The sequence below is a fragment of the Halichoerus grypus genome, chromosome X, assembly GCF_964656455.1.
Source record: "Halichoerus grypus chromosome X, mHalGry1.hap1.1, whole genome shotgun sequence".
Taxonomy (NCBI): Eukaryota; Metazoa; Chordata; class Mammalia; order Carnivora; family Phocidae; genus Halichoerus; species Halichoerus grypus.
In genome coordinates this window covers 78622205-78643461 of record NC_135727.1, presented here as the reverse complement: position 1 = coordinate 78643461, position 21257 = coordinate 78622205, and positions in this window count along the sequence as shown.

Below are 21257 nucleotides of genomic sequence, written 5' to 3'. Positions count from 1 at the left end.
AGTGTAGAGAAACGGTGCCTTAGCTACCGTCGACCTCTCTGTGGGCGAAGCAGTTTAGGGTAAACTGTGGCTGAGAGCCTGGGGACGGTTTCAATATCGTAATATCAGGGAGAGACAGGCCGGTACAGAAGGCAGCTCTCAATTCACATCATGGTTATGCGGATAGTACCGTTGCCCAGGGTGTGTGTGCCGGTTTAAACACAGCCACCTAATTCAAAGGAAAAACTCCCTTGAGAGCCTGTGCTGCAGGTAAAACAGCTGCTCCTGTGGGTGGAAGCATTTTGTTGTGTGCGTGCGTGAGAGCACGGCAAGGGAGTCCAAAGCTTTTTGCGAGTGACACTCAGGCCCGAGCGAAAGGCAGAACACGTCTCCCCATGTGATTCATCAAACTAGCACGGCAGCCCCACTTTGGCATGGAAGGCCAATAGCTAGCGTTCTAACTCGCAGAAACAACACTGTAGAGAAACCGTGCTTTAGCTACCGTCGACCTCTCTGTGGGTGAAGTAGTTGAGGGTGTACTGTGGCTGAGAGCCTGGGGACGGTTTCCATTTCGTAATATCGGGGGAGAGACAGGCCGGTACAGAAGGCACCTCTCAACTCACTACATGGTTATGGGGCTAGTTCCGTTGCCCAGGGTGTGTTTGCTGGCTTAAAGACAGCCACCTAACTCAAAGGAAAAACACGGTAGAGAATCCGTGCTTCAGCTAAAACAGCCGCTCCTGAGGGTGGAAGCATTGGGTTGTGTGCGTCCGTGAGAGCACTGCAAGGGAGTCCAAAGCTTTTTGCGAGTGAGACTCAGGCCCCAGCGAAAGGCAGAACACCACTCCCCATGTGTTTCATCAAGCTAGCACGGCAGCCTCACTTTTGCATGGAAGTCCAATAGCTAGCGTTCTAACTCGAAGAAACAACACTGGAGAGAAACGGTGCCTTAGCTACCGTCGACCTCTCTGTGGGCGAAGCACTTTAGGGTAAACTGTGGCTGAGAGCCTGGGGACGGTTTCAATATCGTAATATCAGGGAGAGACAGGCCGGTACAGAAGGCAGCTCTCAACTCACATCATGGTTATGCGGATAGTACCGTTGCCCAGGGTGTGTGTGCCGGTTTAAACACAGCCACCTAATTCAAAGGAAAAACTCCCTTGAGAGCCTGTGCTGCAGGTAAAACAGCTGCTCCTGTGGGTGGAAGCATTTTGTTGTGTGTGTGCGTGAGAGCACGGCAAGGGAGTCCAAAGCTTTTTGCGAGTGAGACTCAGGCCCCAGCGAAAGGCAGAACACGACTCCCCATGTGTTTCATCAAGCTAGCACGGCAGCCCCACTTTTGCATGGAAGGCTAATAGCTAGCGTTCTAACTCGAAGAAACGACACTGTAGAGAAACCGTGCTTTAGCTCCCGTCGACCTCTCTGTGGGCGAAGCAGTTTAGGGTGTACTGTGGGTGAGAGCCTGGGGACGGTTTCAATATCGTAATATCGGGGGAGAGACAGGCCAGTACAGAAGGCAGCTCTCAACTCACATCATGGTTATGGGGCTAGTACCGTTGCCCTGGGTGTGTGTGCAGGCTTAAAGACAGCCACCTAACTCAAAGGAAAAACACGGTAGAGAATCCGTGCTTCAGCTAAAACAGCCGCTCCTGAGGGTGGAAGCATTAGGTTGTGTGCGTGCGTGAGAGGACTGCAAGGGAGTCCAAAGTTTCTGCGAGTGAGACTCAGGCCCCAGCAAAAGGCAGAACACGACTCCCCGTGTGTTTCCTTTAGCTAGCACTGCGGCCCTACTTTTGCATGGAAGTCTAATCGCTAGCGTTCTTCCTGGAAGAAACAACACGGTAGAGAAACCGTGCTTTAGCTACCATCCACCTCTCTGAGGGAGGAAGCACTTTCCAGGCTACCGTGGGTGAGAGCCTGAGGAACGGGTTCCTTACGTGAAACCGAGGGAGAAGGAGTCCGGGCCAGAAGGCTCCTCTCGACTCAGCTCTTGTTACCTGAAGCTAACACTTCGGCTCCATGTGTGCATAGGAATGCTAAGGGCTCCGCACTGATTTGGCAGAAAGAAGCCGGTCAAGAACCCCAGCTTCAGCTCATTCGCCTCTCCACAGGGTGGCAGCATTTTCAAGTCTGCTCGAGTGCAAACCTGGGGAAGGAGTCCCAGCAGAATTCGGAGGGAGAAATAAGCATGGGCAGAAGACACCTATCGACTCAACTCTTGTTTCGGGAAACTAGATCGGCTCTCCCGTGTGTGCGTGGAGTCCTCAGTGCCATCCACGTAACGCAAAGGAACAAAACTGTAGAGAACCCGTGCCTCAGCAAAGATCGCCCTTCCTGAGCGGGAACTTCATGTATTGTGTGTTTTTGTGAAAGCATGAGAAATGGAACCTACACGTAACTCGGAGTGAGAAGCAGGCCTGGAAGGAAGGCTGCTGTCGACTCACCTCTTGTTTGAGGAGATTAGCACTGCTGCACCCTGTGTGCCTGGATGCCTAGTTACCAGGCTACTAACACCAAGAATCAATCCTATAGAGGGACTGCGCTTCAGTTAACATTGCCGTTCCTGAAGCAGGAGGAATTTGACACTGCTCGTGTACGAGACACCGGGGAAAGGGTCCCATACGTGAAATGGAGTGAGAAACAGGCCGGTGCGGAAGGCAGCTCTCAAGTCACCTCTGGTTTATGAGGCTAGTACCCTTGCCCCGGGGGTGCCTGCAGGCCTAAAGCCAACCACCTAACTCAAAGGAACAACTCTGTAGGGAATTTCTGCTTCGGCTAAAAGAGCCATGCCTCAGGGTGGACGCATTTTGCTGTGTGCATGCGTGAGCGCACTGCAGGTGAGCCCAAAACCATTTTCCTTGTGAGACCCAGGCCCCGGAAGAAGCCAGAACACGACTCCCCACTTGCTCCATGAAGCTAGAACTGCGGTCCCAATTTTGCTTGGAAGTCTAATAGATAGCTTTCTAACTCGGAGAAACAACACTGTAGAGAAACCGTGCTTTAGCTACTGTCGACCTCTCTGTGGGCGAAGCAGTTTAGGGTGTACTGTGGCTGAGAGCCTGGGGACGGTTTCCATTTCGTAATATCGGGGGAGAGAAAGGCCGGTACATAATGCAGCTCTGAACTCACTACATGGTTATGGGGAAAGTTCCGTTCCCCCGTGGGAGTGTGCAGGCTTAAACACAGCCACCTTACTCGACGGAAAAACTCGGTTGAGAGCCTGTGCTGCAGGTAAAACAGCTGCTCCTGAGTGTGGAAGCATTTTGTTGTGTGCGTGCGTGAGAGCACTGCAAGGGAGTCCAAAGCTTTTTGCGAGTGAGACTCAGGCCCCAGCGAAAGGCAGAACACCACTCCCCATGTGTTTCATCAAGCTAGCACGGCAGCCCCACTTTTGCATGGAAGTCTAATAGCTAGCGTTGTAACTCGAAGAAACAACAGTGTAGAGAAACGGTGCCTTAGCTACCGTCGACCTCTCTGTGGGCGAAGCAGTTTAGGGTAAACTGTGGCTGAGAGCCTGGGGACGGTTTCAATATCGTAATATCAGGGAGAGACAGGCCGGTACAGAAGGCAGCTCTCAACTCACATCATGGTTATGCGGATAGTACCGTTGCCCAGGGTGTGTGTGCCGGTTTAAACACAGCCACCTAATTCAAAGGAAAAACTCCCTTGAGAGCCTGTGCTGCAGGTAAAACAGCTGCTCCTGTGGGTGGAAGCATTTTGTTGTGTGCGTGCGTGAGAGCACGGCAAGGGAGTCCAAAGCTTTTTGCGAGTGACACTCAGGCCCGAGCGAAAGGCAGAACACGTCTCCCCATGTGATTCATCAAACTAGCACGGCAGCCCCACTTTGGCATGGAAGGCCAATAGCTAGCGTTCTAACTCGCAGAAACAACACTGTAGAGAAACCGTGCTTTAGCTACCGTCGACCTCTCTGTGGGTGAAGTAGTTGAGGGTGTACTGTGGCTGAGAGCCTGGGGACGGTTTCCATTTCGTAATATCGGGGGAGAGACAGGCCGGTACAGAAGGCACCTCTCAACTCACTACATGGTTATGGGGCTAGTTCCGTTGCCCAGGGTGTGTTTGCTGGCTTAAAGACAGCCACCTAACTCAAAGGAAAAACACGGTAGAGAATCCGTGCTTCAGCTAAAACAGCCGCTCCTGAGGGTGGAAGCATTGGGTTGTGTGCGTCCGTGAGAGCACTGCAAGGGAGTCCAAAGCTTTTTGCGAGTGAGACTCAGGCCCCAGCGAAAGGCAGAACACCACTCCCCATGTGTTTCATCAAGCTAGCACGGCAGCCTCACTTTTGCATGGAAGTCCAATAGCTAGCGTTCTAACTCGAAGAAACAACACTGGAGAGAAACGGTGCCTTAGCTACCGTCGACCTCTCTGTGGGCGAAGCACTTTAGGGTAAACTGTGGCTGAGAGCCTGGGGACGGTTTCAATATCGTAATATCAGGGAGAGACAGGCCGGTACAGAAGGCAGCTCTCAACTCACATCATGGTTATGCGGATAGTACCGTTGCCCAGGGTGTGTGTGCCGGTTTAAACACAGCCACCTAATTCAAAGGAAAAACTCCCTTGAGAGCCTATGCTGCAGGTAAAACAGCTGCTCCTGTGGGTGGAAGCATTTTGTTGTGTGTGTGCGTGAGAGCACGGCAAGGGAGTCCAAAGCTTTTTGCGAGTGAGACTCAGGCTCCAGCGAAAGGCAGAACACGACTCCCCATGTGTTTCATCAAGCTAGCACGGCAGCCCCACTTTTGCATGGAAGGCTAATAGCTAGCGTTCTAACTCGAAGAAACGACACTGTAGAGAAACCGTGCTTTAGCTCCCGTCGACCTCTCTGTGGGCGAAGCAGTTTAGGGTGTACTGTGGGTGAGAGCCTGGGGACGGTTTCAATATCGTAATATCGGGGGAGAGACAGGCCAGTACAGAAGGCAGCTCTCAACTCACATCATGGTTATGGGGCTAGTACCGTTGCCCTGGGTGTGTGTGCAGGCTTAAAGACAGCCACCTAACTCAAAGGAAAAACACGGTAGAGAATCCGTGCTTCAGCTAAAACAGCCGCTCCTGAGGGTGGAAGCATTAGGTTGTGTGCGTGCGTGAGAGGACTGCAAGGGAGTCCAAAGTTTCTGCGAGTGAGACTCAGGCCCCAGCAAAAGGCAGAACACGACTCCCCGTGTGTTTCCTTTAGCTAGCACTGCGGCCCTACTTTTGCATGGAAGTCTAATCGCTAGCGTTCTTCCTGGAAGAAACAACACGGTAGAGAAACCGTGCTTTAGCTACCATCCACCTCTCTGAGGGAGGAAGCACTTTCCAGGCTACCGTGGGTGAGAGCCTGAGGAACGGGTTCCTTACGTGAAACCGAGGGAGAAGGAGTCCGGGCCAGAAGGCTCCTCTCGACTCAGCTCTTGTTACCTGAAGCTAACACTTCGGCTCCATGTGTGCATAGGAATGCTAAGGGCTCCGCACTGATTTGGCAGAAAGAAGCCGGTCAAGAACCCCAGCTTCAGCTCATTCGCCTCTCCACAGGGTGGCAGCATTTTCAAGTCTGCTCGAGTGCAAACCTGGGGAAGGAGTCCCAGCAGAATTCGGAGGGAGAAATAAGCATGGGCAGAAGACACCTATCGACTCAACTCTTGTTTCGGGAAACTAGATCGGCTCTCCCGTGTGTGCGTGGAGTCCTCAGTGCCATCCACGTAACGCAAAGGAACAAAACTGTAGAGAACCCGTGCCTCAGCAAAGATCGCCCTTCCTGAGCGGGAACTTCATGTATTGTGTGTTTTTGTGAAAGCATGAGAAATGGAACCTACACGTAACTCGGAGTGAGAAGCAGGCCTGGAAGGAAGGCTGCTGTCGACTCACCTCTTGTTTGAGGAGATTAGCACTGCTGCACCCTGTGTGCCTGGATGCCTAGTTACCAGGCTACTAACACCAAGAATCAATCCTATAGAGGGACTGCGCTTCAGTTAACATTGCCGTTCCTGAAGCAGGAGGAATTTGACACTGCTCGTGTACGAGACACCGGGGAAAGGGTCCCATACGTGAAATGGAGTGAGAAACAGGCCGGTGCGGAAGGCAGCTCTCAAGTCACCTCTGGTTTATGAGGCTAGTACCCTTGCCCCGGGGGTGCCTGCAGGCCTAAAGCCAACCACCTAACTCAAAGGAACAACTCTGTAGGGAATTTCTGCTTCGGCTAAAAGAGCCATGCCTCAGGGTGGACGCATTTTGCTGTGTGCATGCGTGAGCGCACTGCAGGTGAGCCCAAAACCATTTTCCTTGTGAGACCCAGGCCCCGGAAGAAGCCAGAACACGACTCCCCACTTGCTCCATGAAGCTAGAACTGCGGTCCCAATTTTGCTTGGAAGTCTAATAGATAGCTTTCTAACTCGGAGAAACAACACTGTAGAGAAACCGTGCTTTAGCTACTGTCGACCTCTCTGTGGGCGAAGCAGTTTAGGGTGTACTGTGGCTGAGAGCCTGGGGACGGTTTCCATTTCGTAATATCGGGGGAGAGAAAGGCCGGTACATAATGCAGCTCTGAACTCACTACATGGTTATGGGGAAAGTTCCGTTCCCCCGTGGGAGTGTGCAGGCTTAAACACAGCCACCTTACTCGACGGAAAAACTCGGTTGAGAGCCTGTGCTGCAGGTAAAACAGCTGCTCCTGAGTGTGGAAGCATTTTGTTGTGTGCGTGCGTGAGAGCACTGCAAGGGAGTCCAAAGCTTTTTGCGAGTGAGACTCAGGCCCCAGCGAAAGGCAGAACACCACTCCCCATGTGTTTCATCAAGCTAGCACGGCAGCCCCACTTTTGCATGGAAGTCTAATAGCTAGCGTTGTAACTCGAAGAAACAACAGTGTAGAGAAACGGTGCCTTAGCTACCGTCGACCTCTCTGTGGGCGAAGCAGTTTAGGGTAAACTGTGGCTGAGAGCCTGGGGACGGTTTCAATATCGTAATATCAGGGAGAGACAGGCCGGTACAGAAGGCAGCTCTCAATTCACATCATGGTTATGCGGATAGTACCGTTGCCCAGGGTGTGTGTGCCGGTTTAAACACAGCCACCTAATTCAAAGGAAAAATTCCCTTGAGAGCCTGTGCTGCAGGTAAAAGAGCTGCTCCTGTGGGTGGAAGCATTTTGTTGTGTGTGTGCGTGAGAGCACGGCAAGGGAGTCCAAAGCTTTTTGCGAGTGAGACTCAGGCCCCAGCGAAAGGCAGAACACGACTCCCCATGTGTTTCATCAAGCTAGCACGGCAGCCCCACTTTTGCATGGAAGGCTAATAGCTAGCGTTCTAACTCGAAGAAACGACACTGCAGAGAAACCGTGCTTTAGCTACCGTCGACCTCTCTGTGGGGGAAGCAGTTTAAGGTGTACAGTGGGTGAGAGCCTGGGGACGGTTTCCATTTCGTAATATCGGGGGAGAGACAGGCCAGTACAGAAGGCAGCTCTCAACTCACTACATGGTTATGGGGCTAGTTCCGTTGCCCATGTTGTGTGTGCCGGCTTAAACACAGCCACCTAACTCGAAGGAAAAACTCGGTAGAGAGCCTGTGCTGCAGGTAAAACAGCTGCTCCTGAGTGTGGAGGCATTTTGTTGTGTGCGTGCGTGAGAGCACTGCAAGGGAGTCCAAAGCTTTTTGCGAGTGAGACTCAGGCCCCAGCGAAAGGCAGAACACGACTCCCCATGTGTTTCATCACGCTAGCACGGCAGCCGCACTTTTGCATGGAAGTCTAATAGCTAGCGTTCTAACTGGAAGAAAACACTGTAGAGAGACCGTGCTTTAGCTACCGTCGACCTCTAGACGGAGGAAGCATTCCACGGAGTACCGTGGCTGAGAGCCTGGGGAACGGGTTCCATACGTGAAAACAAGGGAGAAATAGGTCCTGGCAGAAGGCACCTCTGGACTCAGCTCTTGCTACCTGAAGCTAACACTACTGCTCCATGTGTGCTTGGAATGCTATGTGCTCGACACTGACTGGGAATAAACAAGCCTGTAAAGAATCCCAGCTGCAGCTCATTCGCCTACCAGGCTACTAACACCAAGAATCAATGCTGTAGCGTTACTGCGCTTTAGCTAACATTGCCGTTCCTGAAGCCGCAGGAGTTGTATAGTGCTCGTGTATGAGAGACCGGGGAAAGGGTCCCATACGTGAAATGGAGTGAGAAACAGGCCGGTGCGGAAGGCAGCTCTCAACTTACCTCTTGTTTATGAGGCTAGGACCCTTGCCCCGGGTGTGCCTGCAGGCCATAAGCCAACCACCTAACTCAAAGGAACAACTCTGTAGGGAATTCCTGCTTCGCCTAAAATAGCCATGCCTCAGGGTGGATGCATTGTGTGGTGTGCATGCGTGAGTGCACAGCAAGTGAGTCCAAAACCATTTTCCCTGTGAGACCCAGGCCCCGGAAGAAGCCAGAACACGACTCCCCACTTGCTCCATGAAACTAGTACTGCGGCCCCACTTTTGAATTGAAGTCTAATGGCTAGCTTTCTAACTCGAAGAAACAACACTGTAGAGAAACCGTGCTTTAGCTACCGTCGACCTCTCTGTGGGCGAAGAAGTTTAGGGTGTACTGTGGCTGAGAGCCTGGGGACGGTTTCCATATCGTAATATCGGGGGAGAGACAGGCCAGTACAGAAGGCAGCTCTCAACTCACATCATGGTTATGGGGCTAGTACCGTTGCCCTGGGTGTGTGTGCAGGCTTAAAGACAGCCACCTAACTCAAAGGAAAAACACGGTAGAGAATCCATGCTTCAGCTAAAACAGCCGCTCCTGAGGGTGGAAGCATTTGGTTGTGTGCGTGCGTGAGAGGACTGCAAGGGAGTCCAAAGTTTCTGCGAGTGAGACTCAGGCCCCAGCAAAAGGCAGAACACGACTCCCCGTGTGTTTCCTTTAGCTAGCACTGCGGCCCTACTTTTGCATGGAAGTCTAATCGCTAGCGTTCTTCCTGGAAGAAACAACACGGTAGAGAAACCGTGCTTTAGCTACCATCCACCTCTCTGAGGGAGGAAGCACTTTCCAGGCTACCGTGGGTGAGAGCCTGAGGAACGGGTTCCTTACGTGAAACCGAAGGAGAAGGAGTCCGGGCCAGAAGGCTCCTCTCGACTCAGCTCTTGTTACCTGAAGCTAACACTTCGGCTCCATGTGTGCATAGGAATGCTAAGGGCTCCGCACTGATTTGGCAGAAAGAAGCCGGTCAAGAACCCCAGCTTCAGCTCATTCGCCTCTCCACAGGGTGGCAGCATTTTCAAGTCTGCTCGAGTGCAAACCTGGGGAAGGAGTCCCAGCAGAATTCGGAGGGAGAAATAAGCATGGGCAGAAGACACCTATCGACTCAACTCTTGTTTCGGGAAACTAGATCGGCTCTCCCGTGTGTGCGTGGAGTCCTCAGTGCCATCCACGTAACGCAAAGGAACAAAACTGTAGAGAACCCGTGCCTCAGCAAAGATCGCCCTTCCTGAGCGGGAACTTCATGTATTGTGTGTTTTTGTGAAAGCATGAGAAATGGAACCTACACGTAACCCGGAGTGAGAAGCAGGCCTGGAAGGAAGGCTGCTGTCGACTCACCTCTTGTTTGAGGAGATTAGCACTGCTGCACCCTGTGTGCCTGGATGCCTAGTTACCAGGCTACTAACACCAAGAATCAATCCTATAGAGTGACTGCGCTTCAGTTAACATTGCCGTTCCTGAAGCAGGAGGAATTTGACACTGCTCGTGTACGAGACACCGGGGAAAGGGTCCCATACGTGAAATGGAGTGAGAAACAGGCCGGTGCGGAAGGCAGCTCTCAAGTCACCTCTGGTTTATGAGGCTAGTACCCTTGCCCCGGGGGTGCCTGCAGGCCTAAAGCCAACCACCTAACTCAAAGGAACAACTCTGTAGGGAATTTCTGCTTCGGCTAAAAGAGCCATGCCTCAGGGTGGACGCATTTTGCTGTGTGCATGCGTGAGCGCACTGCAGGTGAGCCCAAAACCATTTTCCTTGTGAGACCCAGGCCCCGGAAGAAGCCAGAACACGACTCCCCACTTGCTCCATGAAGCTAGAACTGCGGTCCCAATTTTGCTTGGAAGTCTAATAGATAGCTTTCTAACTCGGAGAAACAACACTGTAGAGAAACCGTGCTTTAGCTACTGTCGACCTCTCTGTGGGCGAAGCAGTTTAGGGTGTACTGTGGCTGAGAGCCTGGGGACGGTTTCCATTTCGTAATATCGGGGGAGAGAAAGGCCGGTACATAATGCAGCTCTGAACTCACTACATGGTTATGGGGAAAGTTCCGTTCCCCCGTGGGAGTGTGCAGGCTTAAACACAGCCACCTTACTCGACGGAAAAACTCGGTTGAGAGCCTGTGCTGCAGGTAAAACAGCTGCTCCTGAGTGTGGAAGCATTTTGTTGTGTGCGTGCGTGAGAGCACTGCAAGGGAGTCCAAAGCTTTTTGCGAGTGAGACTCAGGCCCCAGCGAAAGGCAGAACACCACTCCCCATGTGTTTCATCAAGCTAGCACGGCAGCCCCACTTTTGCATGGAAGTCTAATAGCTAGCGTTGTAACTCGAAGAAACAACAGTGTAGAGAAACGGTGCCTTAGCTACCGTCGACCTCTCTGTGGGCGAAGCAGTTTAGGGTAAACTGTGGCTGAGAGCCTGGGGACGGTTTCAATATCGTAATATCAGGGAGAGACAGGCCGGTACAGAAGGCAGCTCTCAATTCACATCATGGTTATGCGGATAGTACCGTTGCCCAGGGTGTGTGTGCCGGTTTAAACACAGCCACCTAATTCAAAGGAAAAATTCCCTTGAGAGCCTGTGCTGCAGGTAAAAGAGCTGCTCCTGTGGGTGGAAGCATTTTGTTGTGTGTGTGCGTGAGAGCACGGCAAGGGAGTCCAAAGCTTTTTGCGAGTGAGACTCAGGCCCCAGCGAAAGGCAGAACACGACTCCCCATGTGTTTCATCAAGCTAGCACGGCAGCCCCACTTTTGCATGGAAGGCTAATAGCTAGCATTCTAACTCGAAGAAACGACACTGTAGAGAAACCGTGCTTTAGCTCCCGTCGACCTCTCTGTGGGCGAAGCAGTTTAGGGTGTACTGTGGGTGAGAGCCTGGGGACGGTTTCAATATCGTAATATCGGGGGAGAGACAGGCCAGTACAGAAGGCAGCTCTCAACTCACATCATGGTTATGGGGCTAGTACCGTTGCCCTGGGTGTGTGTGCAGGCTTAAAGACAGCCACCTAACTCAAAGGAAAAACACGGTAGAGAATCCGTGCTTCAGCTAAAACAGCCGCTCCTGAGGGTGGAAGCATTAGGTTGTGTGCGTGCGTGAGAGGACTGCAAGGGAGTCCAAAGTTTCTGCGAGTGAGACTCAGGCCCCAGCAAAAGGCAGAACACGACTCCCCGTGTGTTTCCTTTAGCTAGCACTGCGGCCCTACTTTTGCATGGAAGTCTAATCGCTAGCGTTCTTCCTGGAAGAAACAACACGGTAGAGAAACCGTGCTTTAGCTACCATCCACCTCTCTGAGGGAGGAAGCACTTTCCAGGCTACCGTGGGTGAGAGCCTGAGGAACGGGTTCCTTACGTGAAACCGAGGGAGAAGGAGTCCGGGCCAGAAGGCTCCTCTCGACTCAGCTCTTGTTACCTGAAGCTAACACTTCGGCTCCATGTGTGCATAGGAATGCTAAGGGCTCCGCACTGATTTGGCAGAAAGAAGCCGGTCAAGAACCCCAGCTTCAGCTCATTCGCCTCTCCACAGGGTGGCAGCATTTTCAAGTCTGCTCGAGTGCAAACCTGGGGAAGGAGTCCCAGCAGAATTCGGAGGGAGAAATAAGCATGGGCAGAAGACACCTATCGACTCAACTCTTGTTTCGGGAAACTAGATCGGCTCTCCCGTGTGTGCGTGGAGTCCTCAGTGCCATCCACGTAACGCAAAGGAACAAAACTGTAGAGAACCCGTGCCTCAGCAAAGATCGCCCTTCCTGAGCGGGAACTTCATGTATTGTGTGTTTTTGTGAAAGCATGAGAAATGGAACCTACACGTAACTCGGAGTGAGAAGCAGGCCTGGAAGGAAGGCTGCTGTCGACTCACCTCTTGTTTGAGGAGATTAGCACTGCTGCACCCTGTGTGCCTGGATGCCTAGTTACCAGGCTACTAACACCAAGAATCAATCCTATAGAGGGACTGCGCTTCAGTTAACATTGCCGTTCCTGAAGCAGGAGGAATTTGACACTGCTCGTGTACGAGACACCGGGGAAAGGGTCCCATACGTGAAATGGAGTGAGAAACAGGCCGGTGCGGAAGGCAGCTCTCAAGTCACCTCTGGTTTATGAGGCTAGTACCCTTGCCCCGGGGGTGCCTGCAGGCCTAAAGCCAACCACCTAACTCAAAGGAACAACTCTGTAGGGAATTTCTGCTTCGGCTAAAAGAGCCATGCCTCAGGGTGGACGCATTTTGCTGTGTGCATGCGTGAGCGCACTGCAGGTGAGCCCAAAACCATTTTCCTTGTGAGACCCAGGCCCCGGAAGAAGCCAGAACACGACTCCCCACTTGCTCCATGAAGCTAGAACTGCGGTCCCAATTTTGCTTGGAAGTCTAATAGATAGCTTTCTAACTCGGAGAAACAACACTGTAGAGAAACCGTGCTTTAGCTACTGTCGACCTCTCTGTGGGCGAAGCAGTTTAGGGTGTACTGTGGCTGAGAGCCTGGGGACGGTTTCCATTTCGTAATATCGGGGGAGAGAAAGGCCGGTACATAATGCAGCTCTGAACTCACTACATGGTTATGGGGAAAGTTCCGTTCCCCCGTGGGAGTGTGCAGGCTTAAACACAGCCACCTTACTCGACGGAAAAACTCGGTTGAGAGCCTGTGCTGCAGGTAAAACAGCTGCTCCTGAGTGTGGAAGCATTTTGTTGTGTGCGTGCGTGAGAGCACTGCAAGGGAGTCCAAAGCTTTTTGCGAGTGAGACTCAGGCCCCAGCGAAAGGCAGAACACCACTCCCCATGTGTTTCATCAAGCTAGCACGGCAGCCCCACTTTTGCATGGAAGTCTAATAGCTAGCGTTGTAACTCGAAGAAACAACAGTGTAGAGAAACGGTGCCTTAGCTACCGTCGACCTCTCTGTGGGCGAAGCAGTTTAGGGTAAACTGTGGCTGAGAGCCTGGGGACGGTTTCAATATCGTAATATCAGGGAGAGACAGGCCGGTACAGAAGGCAGCTCTCAATTCACATCATGGTTATGCGGATAGTACCGTTGCCCAGGGTGTGTGTGCCGGTTTAAACACAGCCACCTAATTCAAAGGAAAAATTCCCTTGAGAGCCTGTGCTGCAGGTAAAAGAGCTGCTCCTGTGGGTGGAAGCATTTTGTTGTGTGTGTGCGTGAGAGCACGGCAAGGGAGTCCAAAGCTTTTTGCGAGTGAGACTCAGGCCCCAGCGAAAGGCAGAACACGACTCCCCATGTGTTTCATCAAGCTAGCACGGCAGCCCCACTTTTGCATGGAAGGCTAATAGCTAGCGTTCTAACTCGAAGAAACGACACTGCAGAGAAACCGTGCTTTAGCTACCGTCGACCTCTCTGTGGGGGAAGCAGTTTAAGGTGTACAGTGGGTGAGAGCCTGGGGACGGTTTCCATTTCGTAATATCGGGGGAGAGACAGGCCGGTACAGAAGGCAGCTCTCAACTCACTACATGGTTATGGGGCTAGTTCCGTTGCCCATGTTGTGTGTGCCGGCTTAAACACAGCCACCTAACTCGAAGGAAAAACTCGGTAGAGAGCCTGTGCTGCAGGTAAAACAGCTGCTCCTGAGTGTGGAGGCATTTTGTTGTGTGCGTGCGTGAGAGCACTGCAAGGGAGTCCAAAGCTTTTTGCGAGTGAGACTCAGGCCCCAGCGAAAGGCAGAACACGACTCCCCATGTGTTTCATCACGCTAGCACGGCAGCCGCACTTTTGCATGGAAGTCTAATAGCTAGCGTTCTAACTGGAAGAAAACACTGTAGAGAGACCGTGCTTTAGCTACCGTCGACCTCTAGACGGAGGAAGCATTCCACGGAGTACCGTGGCTGAGAGCCTGGGGAACGGGTTCCATACGTGAAAACAAGGGAGAAATAGGTCCTGGCAGAAGGCACCTCTGGACTCAGCTCTTGCTACCTGAAGCTAACACTACTGCTCCATGTGTGCTTGGAATGCTATGTGCTCGACACTGACTGGGAATAAACAAGCCTGTAAAGAATCCCAGCTGCAGCTCATTCGCCTACCAGGCTACTAACACCAAGAATCAATGCTGTAGCGTTACTGCGCTTTAGCTAACATTGCCGTTCCTGAAGCCGCAGGAGTTGTATAGTGCTCGTGTATGAGAGACCGGGGAAAGGGTCCCATACGTGAAATGGAGTGAGAAACAGGCCGGTGCGGAAGGCAGCTCTCAACTTACCTCTTGTTTATGAGGCTAGGACCCTTGCCCCGGGTGTGCCTGCAGGCCATAAGCCAACCACCTAACTCAAAGGAACAACTCTGTAGGGAATTCCTGCTTCGCCTAAAATAGCCATGCCTCAGGGTGGATGCATTGTGTGGTGTGCATGCGTGAGTGCACAGCAAGTGAGTCCAAAACCATTTTCCCTGTGAGACCCAGGCCCCGGAAGAAGCCAGAACACGACTCCCCACTTGCTCCATGAAAGTAGTACTGCGGCCCCACTTTTGAATTGAAGTCTAATGGCTAGCTTTGTAACTCGAAGAAACAACACTGTAGAGAAACCGTGCTTTAGCTACCGTCGACCTCTCTGTGGGCGAAGAAGTTTAGGGTGTACTGTGGCTGAGAGCCTGGGGACGGTTTCCATATCGTAATATCGGGGGAGAGACAGGCCGGTACAGAAGGCAGCTCTCAACTCACATCATGGTTATGGGGCTAGTACCGTTGCCCAGGCTGTGTGTGCCAGCTTAAACACAGCCACCTAACTCGAAGGAAAAACTCGGTTGAGAGCCTGTGCTGCAGGTAAAACAGCTGCTCCTGAGGGTGACAGCATTTTGTTGTGTGCGTGCGTGAGAGCACTGCAAGGGAGTCCAAAGCTTTTTGCGAGTGAGACTCAGGCCCCAGCGAAAGGCAGAACACGACTCCCCATGTGTTTCAACACGCTAGCACGGCAGCCCCACTTTTGCATGGAAGTCTAATAGCTAGCGTTCTAACTCGAAGAAACAACACTGTAGAGAAACGGTGCCTTAGCTACCGTCGACCTCTCTGTGGGCGAAGCAGTTTAGGGTAAACTGTGGCTGAGAGCCTGGGGACGGTTTCAATATCGTAATATCAGAGAGAGACAGGCCGGTACAGAAGGCAGCTCTCAACTCACATCATGGTTATGCGGATAGTACCATTGCCCAGGGTGTGTGTGCCGGCTTAAACACAGCCACCTAATTCAAAGGAAAAACTCCCTTGAGAGCCTGTGCTGCAGGTAAAACAGCTGCTCCTGTGGGTGGAAGCATTTTGTTGTGTGCGTGCGGGAGAGCACGGCAAGGGAGTCCAAAGCTTTTTGCGAGTGACACTCAGGCCCGAGCGAAAGGCAGAACACGTCTCCCCATGTGATTCATCAAACTAGCACGGCAGCCCCACTTTGGCATGGAAGGCCAATAGCTAGCGTTCTAACTCGCAGAAACAACACTGTAGAGAAACCGTGCTTTAGCTACCGTCGACCTCTCTGTGGGTGAAGTAGTTGAGGGTGTACTGTGGCTGAGAGCCTGGGGGCGGTTTCCATTTCGTAATATCGGGGGAGAGACAGGCCGGTACAGAAGGCACCTCTCAACTCACTACATGGTTATGGGGCTAGTTCCGTTGCCCAGGGTGTGTTTGCTGGCTTAAAGACAGCCACCTAACTCAAAGGAAAAACACGGTAGAGAATCCGTGCTTCAGCTAAAACAGCCGCTCCTGAGGGTGGAAGCATTGGGTTGTGTGCGTCCGTGAGAGCACTGCAAGGGAGTCCAAAGCTTTTTGCGAGTGAGACTCAGGCCCCAGCGAAAGGCAGAACACCACTCCCCATGTGTTTCATCAAGCTAGCACGGCAGCCTCACTTTTGCATGGAAGTCCAATAGCTAGCGTTCTAACTCGAAGAAACAACACTGGAGAGAAACGGTGCCTTAGCTACCGTCGACCTCTCTGTGGGCGAAGCACTTTAGGGTAAACTGTGGCTGAGAGCCTGGGGACGGTTTCAATATCGTAATATCAGGGAGAGACAGGCCGGTACAGAAGGCAGCTCTCAACTCACATCATGGTTATGCGGATAGTACCGTTGCCCAGGGTGTGTGTGCCGGTTTAAACACAGCCACCTAATTCAAAGGAAAAACTCCCTTGAGAGCCTGTGCTGCAGGTAAAACAGCTGCTCCTGTGGGTGGAAGCATTTTGTTGTGTGTGTGCGTGAGAGCACGGCAAGGGAGTCCAAAGCTTTTTGCGAGTGAGACTCAGGCCCCAGCGAAAGGCAGAACACGACTCCCCATGTGTTTCATCAAGCTAGCACGGCAGCCCCACTTTTGCATGGAAGGCTAATAGCTAGCGTTCTAACTCGAAGAAACGACACTGTAGAGAAACCGTGCTTTAGCTCCCGTCGACCTCTCTGTGGGCGAAGCAGTTTAGGGTGTACTGTGGGTGAGAGCCTGGGGACGGTTTCAATATCGTAATATCGGGGGAGAGACAGGCCAGTACAGAAGGCAGCTCTCAACTCACATCATGGTTATGGGGCTAGTACCGTTGCCCTGGGTGTGTGTGCAGGCTTAAAGACAGCCACCTAACTCAAAGGAAAAACACGGTAGAGAATCCGTGCTTCAGCTAAAACAGCCGCTCCTGAGGGTGGAAGCATTAGGTTGTGTGCGTGCGTGAGAGGACTGCAAGGGAGTCCAAAGTTTCTGCAAGTGAGACTCAGGCCCCAGCAAAAGGCAGAACACGACTCCCCGTGTGTTTCCTTTAGCTAGCACTGCGGCCCTACTTTTGCATGGAAGTCTAATCGCTAGCGTTCTTCCTGGAAGAAACAACACGGTAGAGAAACCGTGCTTTAGCTACCATCCACCTCTCTGAGGGAGGAAGCACTTTCCAGGCTACCGTGGGTGAGAGCCTGAGGAACGGGTTCCTTACGTGAAACCGAGGGAGAAGGAGTCCGGGCCAGAAGGCTCCTCTCGACTCAGCTCTTGTTACCTGAAGCTAACACTTCGGCTCCATGTGTGCATAGGAATGCTAAGGGCTCCGCACTGATTTGGCAGAAAGAAGCCGGTCAAGAACCCCAGCTTCAGCTCATTCGCCTCTCCACAGGGTGGCAGCATTTTCAAGTCTGCTCGAGTGCAAACCTGGGGAAGGAGTCCCAGCAGAATTCGGAGGGAGAAATAAGCATGGGCAGAAGACACCTATCGACTCAACTCTTGTTTCGGGAAACTAGATCGGCTCTCCCGTGTGTGCGTGGAGTCCTCAGTGCCATCCACGTAACGCAAAGGAACAAAACTGTAGAGAACCCGTGCCTCAGCAAAGATCGCCCTTCCTGAGCGGGAACTTCATGTATTGTGTGTTTTTGTGAAAGCATGAGAAATGGAACCTACACGTAACTCGGAGTGAGAAGCAGGCCTGGAAGGAAGGCTGCTGTCGACTCACCTCTTGTTTGAGGAGATTAGCACTGCTGCACCCTGTGTGCCTGGATGCCTAGTTACCAGGCTACTAACACCAAGAATCAATCCTATAGAGGGACTGCGCTTCAGTTAACATTGCCGTTCCTGAAGCAGGAGGAATTTGACACTGCTCGTGTACGAGACACCGGGGAAAGGGTCCCATACGTGAAATGGAGTGAGAAACAGGCCGGTGCGGAAGGCAGCTCTCAAGTCACCTCTGGTTTATGAGGCTAGTACCCTTGCCCCGGGGGTGCCTGCAGGCCTAAAGCCAACCACCTAACTCAAAGGAACAACTCTGTAGGGAATTTCTGCTTCGGCTAAAAGAGCCATGCCTCAGGGTGGACGCATTTTGCTGTGTGCATGCGTGAGCGCACTGCAGGTGAGCCCAAAACCATTTTCCTTGTGAGACCCAGGCCCCGGAAGAAGCCAGAACACGACTCCCCACTTGCTCCATGAAGCTAGAACTGCGGTCCCAATTTTGCTTGGAAGTCTAATAGATAGCTTTCTAACTCGGAGAAACAACACTGTAGAGAAACCGTGCTTTAGCTACTGTCGACCTCTCTGTGGGCGAAGCAGTTTAGGGTGTACTGTGGCTGAGAGCCTGGGGACGGTTTCCATTTCGTAATATCGGGGGAGAGAAAGGCCGGTACATAATGCAGCTCTGAACTCACTACATGGTTATGGGGAAAGTTCCGTTCCCCCGTGGGAGTGTGCAGGCTTAAACACAGCCACCTTACTCGACGGAAAAACTCGGTTGAGAGCCTGTGCTGCAGGTAAAACAGCTGCTCCTGAGTGTGGAAGCATTTTGTTGTGTGCGTGCGTGAGAGCACTGCAAGGGAGTCCAAAGCTTTTTGCGAGTGAGACTCAGGCCCCAGCGAAAGGCAGAACACCACTCCCCATGTGTTTCATCAAGCTAGCACGGCAGCCCCACTTTTGCATGGAAGTCTAATAGCTAGCGTTGTAACTCGAAGAAACAACAGTGTAGAGAAACGGTGCCTTAGCTACCGTCGACCTCTCTGTGGGCGAAGCAGTTTAGGGTAAACTGTGGCTGAGAGCCTGGGGACGGTTTCAATATCGTAATATCAGGGAGAGACAGGCCGGTACAGAAGGCAGCTCTCAATTCACATCATGGTTATGCGGATAGTACCGTTGCCCAGGGTGTGTGTGCCAGTTTAAACACAGCCACCTAATTCAAAGGAAAAATTCCCTTGAGAGCCTGTGCTGCAGGTAAAAGAGCTGCTCCTGTGGGTGGAAGCATTTTGTTGTGTGTGTGCGTGAGAGCACGGCAAGGGAGTCCAAAGCTTTTTGCGAGTGAGACTCAGGCCCCAGCGAAAGGCAGAACACGACTCCCCATGTGTTTCATCAAGCTAGCACGGCAGCCCCACTTTTGCATGGAAGGCTAATAGCTAGCGTTCTAACTCGAAGAAACGACACTGCAGAGAAACCGTGCTTTAGCTACCGTCGACCTCTCTGTGGGGGAAGCAGTTTAAGGTGTACAGTGGGTGAGAGCCTGGGGACGGTTTCCATTTCGTAATATCGGGGGAGAGACAGGCCGGTACAGAAGGCAGCTCTCAACTCACTACATGGTTATGGGGCTAGTTCCGTTGCCCATGTTGTGTGTGCCGGCTTAAACACAGCCACCTAACTCGAAGGAAAAACTCGGTAGAGAGCCTGTGCTGCAGGTAAAACAGCTGCTCCTGAGTGTGGAGGCATTTTGTTGTGTGCGTGCGTGAGAGCACTGCAAGGGAGTCCAAAGCTTTTTGCGAGTGAGACTCAGGCCCCAGCGAAAGGCAGAACACGACTCCCCATGTGTTTCATCACGCTAGCACGGCAGCCGCACTTTTGCATGGAAGTCTAATAGCTAGCGTTCTAACTGGAAGAAAACACTGTAGAGAGACCGTGCTTTAGCTACCGTCGACCTCTAGACGGAGGAAGCATTCCACGGAGTACCGTGGCTGAGAGCCTGGGGAACGGGTTCCATACGTGAAAACAAGGGAGAAATAGGTCCTGGCAGAAGGCACCTCTGGACTCAGCTCTTGCTACCTGAAGCTAACACTACTGCTCCATGTGTGCTTGGAATGCTATGTGCTCGACACTGACTGGGAATAAACAAGCCTGTAAAGAATCCCAGCTGCAGCTCATTCGCCTACCAGGCTACTAACACCAAGAATCAATGCTGTAGCGTTACTGCGCTTTAGCTAACATTGCCGTTCCTGAAGCCGCAGGAGTTGTATAGTGCTCGTGTATGAGAGACCGGGGAAAGGGTCCCATACGTGAAATGGAGTGAGAAACAGGCCGGTGCGGAAGGCAGCTCTCAACTTACCTCTTGTTTATGAGGCTAGGACCCTTGCCCCGGGTGTGCCTGCAGGCCATAAGCCAACCACCTAACTCAAAGGAACAACTCTGTAGGGAATTCCTGCTTCGCCTAAAATAGCCATGCCTCAGGGTGGATGCATTGTGTGGTGTGCATGCGTGAGTGCACAGCAAGTGAGTCCAAAACCATTTTCCCTGTGAGACCCAGGCCCCGGAAGAAGCCAGAACACGACTCCCCACTTGCTCCATGAAACTAGTACTGCGGCCCCACTTTTGAATTGAAGTCTAATGGCTAGCTTTCTAACTCGAAGAAACAACACTGTAGAGAAACCGTGCTTTAGCTACCGTCGACCTCTCTGTGGGCGAAGAAGTTTAGGGTGTACTGTGGCTGAGAGCCTGGGGACGGTTTCCATATCGTAATATCGGGGGAGAGACAGGCCGGTACAGAAGGCAGCTCTCAACTCACATCATGGTTATGGGGCTAGTACCGTTGCCCAGGCTGTGTGTGCCAGCTTAAACACAGCCACCTAACTCGAAGGAAAAACTCGGTTGAGAGCCTGTGCTGCAGGTAAAACAGCTGCTCCTGAGGGTGACAGCATTTTGTTGTGTGCGTGCGTGAGAGCACTGCAAGGGAGTCCAAAGCTTTTTGCGAGTGAGACTCAGGCCCCAGCGAAAGGCAGAACACGACACCCCATGTGTTTCAACACGCTAGCACGGCAGCCCCACTTTTGCATGGAAGTCTAATAGCTAGCGTTCTAACTCGAAGAAACAACACTGTAGAGAAACGGTGCCTTAGCTACCGTCGACCTCTCTGTGGGCGAAGCACTTTAGGGTAAACTGTGGCTGAGAGCCTGGGGACGGTTTCAATATCGTAATATCAGAGAGAGACAGGCCGGTACAGAAGGCAGCTCTCAACTCACATCATGGTTATGCGGATAGTACCATTGCCCAGGGTGTGCGTGCCGGCTTAAACACAGCCACCTAATTCAAAGGAAAAACTCCCTTGAGAGCCTGTGCTGCAGGTAAAACAGCTGCTCCTGTGGGTGGAAGCATTTTGTTGTGTGCGTGCGGGAGAGCACGGCAAGGGAGTCCAAAGCTTTTTGCGAGTGACACTGAGGCCCGAGCGAAAGGCAGAACACGTCTCCCCATGTGATTCATCAAACTAGCACGGCAGCCCCACTTTGGCATGGAAGGCCAATAGCTAGCGTTCTAACTCGAAGAAACAACACTGTAGAGAAACCGTGCTTTAGCTACCGTCGACCTCTCTGTGGGCGAAGAAGTTTAGGGTGTACTGTGGCTGAGAGCCTGGGGACGGTTTCCATATCGTAATATCGGGGGAGAGACAGGCCAGTACAGAA